Source organism: Chiloscyllium plagiosum, chromosome 20, assembly GCF_004010195.1.
Source record: "Chiloscyllium plagiosum isolate BGI_BamShark_2017 chromosome 20, ASM401019v2, whole genome shotgun sequence".
Classification (NCBI taxonomy): Eukaryota; Metazoa; Chordata; class Chondrichthyes; order Orectolobiformes; family Hemiscylliidae; genus Chiloscyllium; species Chiloscyllium plagiosum.
Window position 1 is genome coordinate 12677175 of NC_057729.1, and position 6957 is coordinate 12684131.

Sequence of the window (6957 nt, forward strand, 5' to 3'; positions counted from 1 at the left end):
ACTCTAACCTATCACCCTCATCTTGACCTCTTTCCACCTATCACATTTCCAACGCCCCTCCCCCAAGTCCCTCCTCCCTACCTTTTATCTTAGCCTGCTGAACACACTTTCCTCATTCCTGAAGAAGGGCTTATGCCCGAAACGTCGATTCTCCTGTTCCTTGGATGCTGCCTGACCTACTGTGCTTTACCAGCAACACATTTTCAGCTCTCCCTCTTTATGGGCATTTAAACGGGCATTGGATAGGCATATGGAGGATAGTGGGCTAGTGCAGGTTAGGTGGATTTGGATCGGTGCAACATCGAGGGCCAAAGGGCCTGTACTGCGCTATATTTTTCTATGTTCTATGTTCTATATTTAATGATAATTAAACTAATAGTCTCATCAGTTTTAAATGTCATTATTTTGAAAGTATGTTATAAGCCATTGTATCCAGTTGATGAAGAATACCTATACTGAATATGCAATCTTTGCTTAAACATATTCTTTGTCACTGTAGAGTTCCTATATAGATGAGAGAGTTACAGCAGAGTGAGTCTAAGGAGGCCACTTATTCTTGCTCCTATTTTAGTTGAAAAGGGAAAGTTAAAATAAGTATCAGCTTGTGAAGTGCTACACTATCGGGCATTGACAGACAGTATGAATAAACTTTATACACACTGGTTTCCAGTGTGGATCTTTGATAGGTGGAGCATAGGTCATTGAGCAGGATTGTAATAATGTCGGTCTATTTCTGGAAAGACACCATTGACTAGCAAGGTTTTGCACCAAGTGGTTCATTACAATTTTATTCTTAAGATGCATTTTAAATGAATAAGTCTCTGAATTGGCCTTGTATGAGGGTCTGAATAAAAATAATCGATGGCTTTCAATGCAGTTTTGCAGCAGTAGACTTACCATGATACCTGGCATTCAAGGTGAAAAATGCCAAGGAAGAAGACATAGACTAATCTGGTATTCCAGGAATTTAGAAGTTGAAAGGGTGACTTGATCAAAGTTTTCATAACATTGAGGGCAACAGATAGTATAGTAGAAGTTGAATGATTTATGATAGTTTAGGAGTCTAGGATTGGGGCCATAACCTGAAAATTAGAGCCCAAAAAATATTTCAGGAATAAATTAGGAAATGCTTCTACACTCAAAGAGTGGTAGACATTTGGAACTCCATTCTGAAAATGTCACTTGATGCCTGGTCAATTGTTAAATTTAAAATGATAATTGACCGATTTCTGGTAACCACAAGGAGCCTAGAACCAGATAGCACAATTTAAAAACAAGAGGGATGCCACATAGGTCGGAGATAAGGAGAATTTGTTTTACTCAGAGGGTTGTGAAAATGTGGAATTTTCTACCACAGGGACTGTGGAGGCTCAGTTTTTGAATGTTTAACGTGGGTTGATAGATTTATGATTATCAATAGTGTATAGGATTATCAAGATGGCTTCAGTAAAAGGTATTGAAGTGTTCAATGAGCCGTGATTGCATTGAATAGCGGGGCAGGCTGAATATCCTATTTCAAACTCTTGTTCCTAACCAAAGATATTAAGAGGCATGGGGCAAAAATAGGAATATGTAATTAGATGGGAGATCATCCATGATCTCACTGAATGACAAAACCAGGCTCAAGGAGCTAAAAAGCCTCCTCCCTTTCCTATGTTATTATGCTATTCACCTACTGCATTTCAGAAAATCACATATTTGGCAAAAGTCCATTCTCCCCATGTTCATTTGCCACAAAGTGCAGGGGTTAGCTCAGTAAGATTGTGAGTAATTTGTTTGGTGTGGTGGTTCTTTGTTAATGAGCATTGCAAATAGTATCTGACAAAATGCACTGTATCAGTCACATGACACCTAAAAAGATGGCAATGTGCAGGGAATTGAGTGTAACTGTGGGTATCTTTGACATTCTGCAATCCTGTTTGGCTACATCCTTCTAAAATGGTTTTCCATGGACATATTGATAATTTTTTTTAGCATCATTGGCTAGATCAACATTTATCTCCATTTCTCAGATTGAGCATTTCAGTTACTTTAATAGCCAAACGATTGTTAAACAATTTTATGCATTAACATTTAAAGATAAGACAGTAAAAGGAAAGGACTTTTGTTTTTAATTCTTACAGGAGACAAAGGATTGCAAAGGTATTAAATAGTATCTTCAGTTTTTATATAAAAGTGAGGTTAGTTCTGAATGAATAGATAAAAGAGGAAGTGTCAATGTAGATAATGTAATGTTCCTAAAGAAGCAGCACGATGCTAAAAGTGAAGTTCAAAATGGAAAACATATAAGACCCGAATGGCAAGGAGCCTGAAAATTGAGGTAAGTCAGACAGAAAATAGTAGGGTGCTTTCAAGCATCCCTTAATATGGAGGTTTCCTAGATGATTGAATGATATTTGATAAAGCAACTCTTTCCACAAAGAGAGATGATGCAGAAGGAATGTACTAATATGATGACAGAGCTCAGAAGCTTTAAGTAAGTTGATGGACTGAAGAAAAGTAAAATTTCTTTCATTTGGCCAATCAGGTTGAAATCACAAGGAACTTTGGTAGGTTAATTGGGAAATCCATGACCTACTTTAAGCACTCTTTGATTTACGTAGCATTTGGTACCCTAACCCTTCAGCCATCTGTCACCCTAACCTCTCACCCATCAGAAACCATGCCCCAACATCTGTCTAATGCCATACCCTTTTATCTACTCAACACTAGTAGCTTCTAAACTGAATTAGAAATAGGTTTGCCCATCTGAACCAAAAACAAAGCTAATGGTTTTACATGGAGAAAGTGAGGACTGCAGATGCTGGAAATCAGAGCTGAAAAATGTGTTGCCGGAAAACGCAGCAGGTCAGGCAGCATCCAAGGAGCAGGAGAATCGACGTTCCTGAAGAAGGGCTTATGCCCGAAACGTCGATTCTCCTGCTCCTTGGATGCTGCCTGACCTGCTGCACTTTTCCAGCAACACATTTTTCAGCTAATGGTTTTACATGTTTACTTTACCTATCATAAACACAAAAGTATAAAGAGCTTTCCATTAGCAACACAGGCATCCGCAATCTCCTGCTTCATGAGAATTTTTTGAATTTAAATCACTATTCTGGAAGATTGCTATGACCTTTTTTTTAATAGAAAAGCCTTCACAGAAGTAGCCAATATGCATCTGCCTCTACTTTGAACTCCAAATGCCAAGAAGGTCACCAATATGTACAAGTTGTACATCCTTAATAATACTATAACAATTGCCTTGAGGCACCTAATAATGGAGATGCTGTATAGAGACTGGTTGAAGTTAATTATGCATTCTGTAATTATCAAGTTAAAATCTTTTCTAACATATTTGTGCAAATTTTGTGAATAAAGTACAATATTGGAGAAAGGCTTTCGTTATCCAGGTTGTAAAATCAAATGTGTGTCAGAACTGGAAAAAAGTAACTAAATTTAAGGTGAATTGTTGTTAAAGTTGCTAAGACAAATTTGCAGAAGAATAGAGAATGAAGCAACAGCAGCAGTGGTGGTTAATGCTAAATGAAAGAAGACAAAAAATTATCAATAGCCAGCAAAATCTGAAATAATTTAGAAAACAACTTAGCCTTCAAGTTCCAATATAAAGCCCCATTTCTGCCAATATTGTGAGGCATGCTTGTTTTATGTCTTGTGATACAATAGGCAGGGGAATTTCTATAAATTCTAATATCACATTTTCTTTGAGTCTCTTTTTTGCTTTCTTTTCTCACGCAATGCACCTTGAAAAAAAACTTCTAACATATCTTAATTCAAAAAATCTATTCACTTGCCTAAATTAGTTAAAACAAATCTTTCTTCCTTTCATACCGCCATCCTACCACGCACCTCCCCGAATAGAAAGCTTTAACTGGACTCACCATGCAGCCACATTTCTTACAGTGTAGTGATATAAAAGTAAGAACTTCTAATATATCTTAATTCAAAAATCTATTCACTTTCCTAAATCATTTAAAACAAATATTTCTTCCTTTTGTACTGCCTAGCTCCCACACACCTCCCAGAATAGAAAGTTTTAACTGGACTCACAGTGCAGGCACGTTTCTTACAGTGAAGTGATCTTTCCTCTTCAGTGTGCTTTCAATCACTATAATGTATCAGAGCTGCTCAAAATTTATACTATCAGCTTGTGTGTAATTGGCTGTAGCATGCCTTTTCTTGTTAACTAGGAGGGCCAAGCATCAAAGTTGCCTAACCTGTTCTATCTTTTTAGAAATATTTTAGCTACTTGTAGTGAGAACATAGTGATTCAAACTAACCCTCAGGGTATCACAGTCATCATCAATTTTTCTTCTTGTTTATTTCGTTCTTCTCCTTTTGCAGACTAGACATTCCTTTAATCAATAAGGAAGAATAAAACACACCCAGTCAGTTGGGGCTACACTGGCCAACTCTCATTTGCAGTTCTAACTTAAAGCTTATAGAACCCCTACAGTGCGTAAACAGGCAATTTGGCCCACAGAATCCATAATGATACTTCAAAAAGCATCCCACCCAGAGTTGGCCCCCCGACCCTACCCTAACCCTGTAACCCCATATTTCCCATAGCTAATCCATCTAGCCTGCACACTATGGGTAATTTAGCATGGCCAATCCATCTAGCCCTGGACTGTGGGAGGAAATCGGAGCAACCAGAGGAAACCCACGCAGACACAAGGAGAGCATCCAAATTCCACGCAGACAATCACCTGAGGGTAGCATCGAACCTGGGTCCTTGGTGCTGTGAGGCAGCAGTGCTAACTGAGCTACCATGCTAGCCAAAGTTGCTGAAACCAGGAGCCCAACAGCATTGAAAACACTTCAACCCTTCAGAATGGCATATTATATATCAGTGCTACAGTCCCACGTGAGTAGTTTTTGATCATCTCATGTTCCAGAATGTAGTCATTAGAATGACAATGGATGTCACTTTCTTATTCAAGAAAGGAAAGGATTAAAGGACAGAGCTGCCCTTGAAGAGCCAGTGTTGGCATGGATGCTATGGGCACATATGCCTTGCTTTTGTTTTGCAATTTCTGTAATTTTAAAAACTGCTAAAACATTTATCTTACCGAAGAGACTATAAGTTCAAGCCCTACCTTCTACCCAGACAAACATTTCATAAATTGTTTTTGGCCAAGGTTATATAATGGTGACAATGTTACAGTATAGTGCAGTCTAGTGACAAATTTACAGGGCGGCACGGTGGCACAGTGGTTAGCACTGCTGCCTCACAGTGCCAGAGACCCGGGTTCAATTCCCGCCTCTGGCGACTCTCTGTGTGGAGTTTGCACATTCTCCCCGTGTCTGTGTGGGTTTCCTCCGGGTGCTCCGGTTTCCTCCCACAGTCCAAAAACCTGCAGGTTAGGTGAATTGGCCATGCGAAATTGCCCGTAGTGTTAGGTGAAGAGGTAAATGTAGGGGAATGGGTCTGGGTGGGTTGCGCTTCGGCAGGTCGGTGTGGACTTGTTGGGCCGAAAGATCTGTTTCCACACTGTAAGTAATCTAATCTAATCGACAGTGAAAATGTGCTTATAATGCAAAATTCAAAGCAGGATTTGGCAGAAAATTTTAATTCTCTCTGCTAGGTAAGTTTTCTACTTGGTATTGTCAATCAGTCTTTTCTCCTCCCCTTGTTTCTGAGGATTAGGTCATTAACAGCCATTGGATTGGTCCATATGTACGGACAAAGAACTGCAGTTGTTGCCATTACCTCCTTCAAGGTGATTGTCCAGATACTTACCTACTCTTCTTGCTGCCATCAGGCATATTGGAAGGATATGGATATTGAATGATCAATCTGTTTGGTCATATTACAAATGCACCTTCTGTGATCAATAAGTTTTTGAGTGGGATTTGAACCTAGAGCTTCTCATCTTGAGTTTGGGACACTACCCACTGCACCACAAAACCTCACACTGAATGTTTTCAGACAATACAATTGATACCAATACAAATGTCCATTCTGATAGTGGATTGATGCAAGCAGTGCAAAGTATAAGTGTAAATTATAGATTTGCCTCAGAAATGAAATGCAGTTTAAGGCAAAGTATAAATTGGGAAATAATGATAGAGCTCTTACAGTGCAAGTCTTTCAGCCCGTCGACTTTGAACTGACCGTCTGAAGAGTAGCCCACCCAGACATAGTACCCTATCCCCATGACCCTGCATTTCCCATGGCTGGTTCATGTAGCAGGTACACTACAGAACAATTTTAGCATGGCCAATCTATGAGCCTGTACATATTTAGACTGTGGGAGGAAACTGGAGCAAACCCACAGGCACAAGGAGAATGTGCAAACTCTGTACAGACAGTTATAGAGTCATAGAGTCATAGAGATGTACAGATGGAAACAGACCCTTCGGCCCAACCTGTCCATGTTGACCAGATGTCCCAAACCAATCTAGTCCCACCTGCCAGCACCCAGCCCATATCCCTCCAAACCCTTCCTATTCATATACCCATCCAAATGCCTCTTAAATGTTGCAATTGTACCAGCCTCCACCACGTCCTCTGGCAGCTCATTCCATACAGGTTCCACCCTCTGCGTGAAAACGTTTCCCCTTAGGTCTCTTTTATATCTTTCCCCTCTCACCCTAAACCTATGCCCTCTAGTTCTGGACTCCCCGCCCCAGGGAAAAGACTTTGTCTATCCTATCCATGCCCCTCATAATTTTATAAACCTTCATAAGGTCACCCCTCAGCCTCCGACGCTCCAGGAAAAACAGCCCCAGCATGTTCAGCCTCTCCCTATAGCTCGAATCATCCAACCCTGGCAACATCCTTGTAAATCGTTTCTGAACCCTTTCAAGTTTCACAACATCTTTCCGAAAGGAAGAAAACCAGAATTGCACGCAATATTCCAACAGTGGCCTAACCAATGTCCTGTACAGCCGCAACATGACCTCCCAACTCCTGTACTCAATACTCTGTCCATTAAAGGAAAGCATACCAAA

General features: G+C 40.1%; 1 protein-coding gene across 4 annotated transcripts in view; it reads right to left on the minus strand.

Moving 5' to 3' along the window:
• Positions 1-6957, minus strand: part of LOC122560029 (protein-glutamine gamma-glutamyltransferase 2-like) — a 48487-nt gene that overhangs the window by 38451 nt on the left and 3079 nt on the right. Inside the window, exon 1 of one of the 4 annotated variants that reach the window (XM_043710192.1) lies at positions 4051-4109. The exons of 2 other annotated variants lie outside the window; for them this stretch is intronic. The gene's annotated coding sequence lies outside the window, so the exon portion shown is untranslated. Of the gene's footprint in view, positions 1-4050; positions 4110-6957 lie in introns of those variants that run through there. One more of the 4 variants, XM_043710194.1, reaches the window with a different exon arrangement.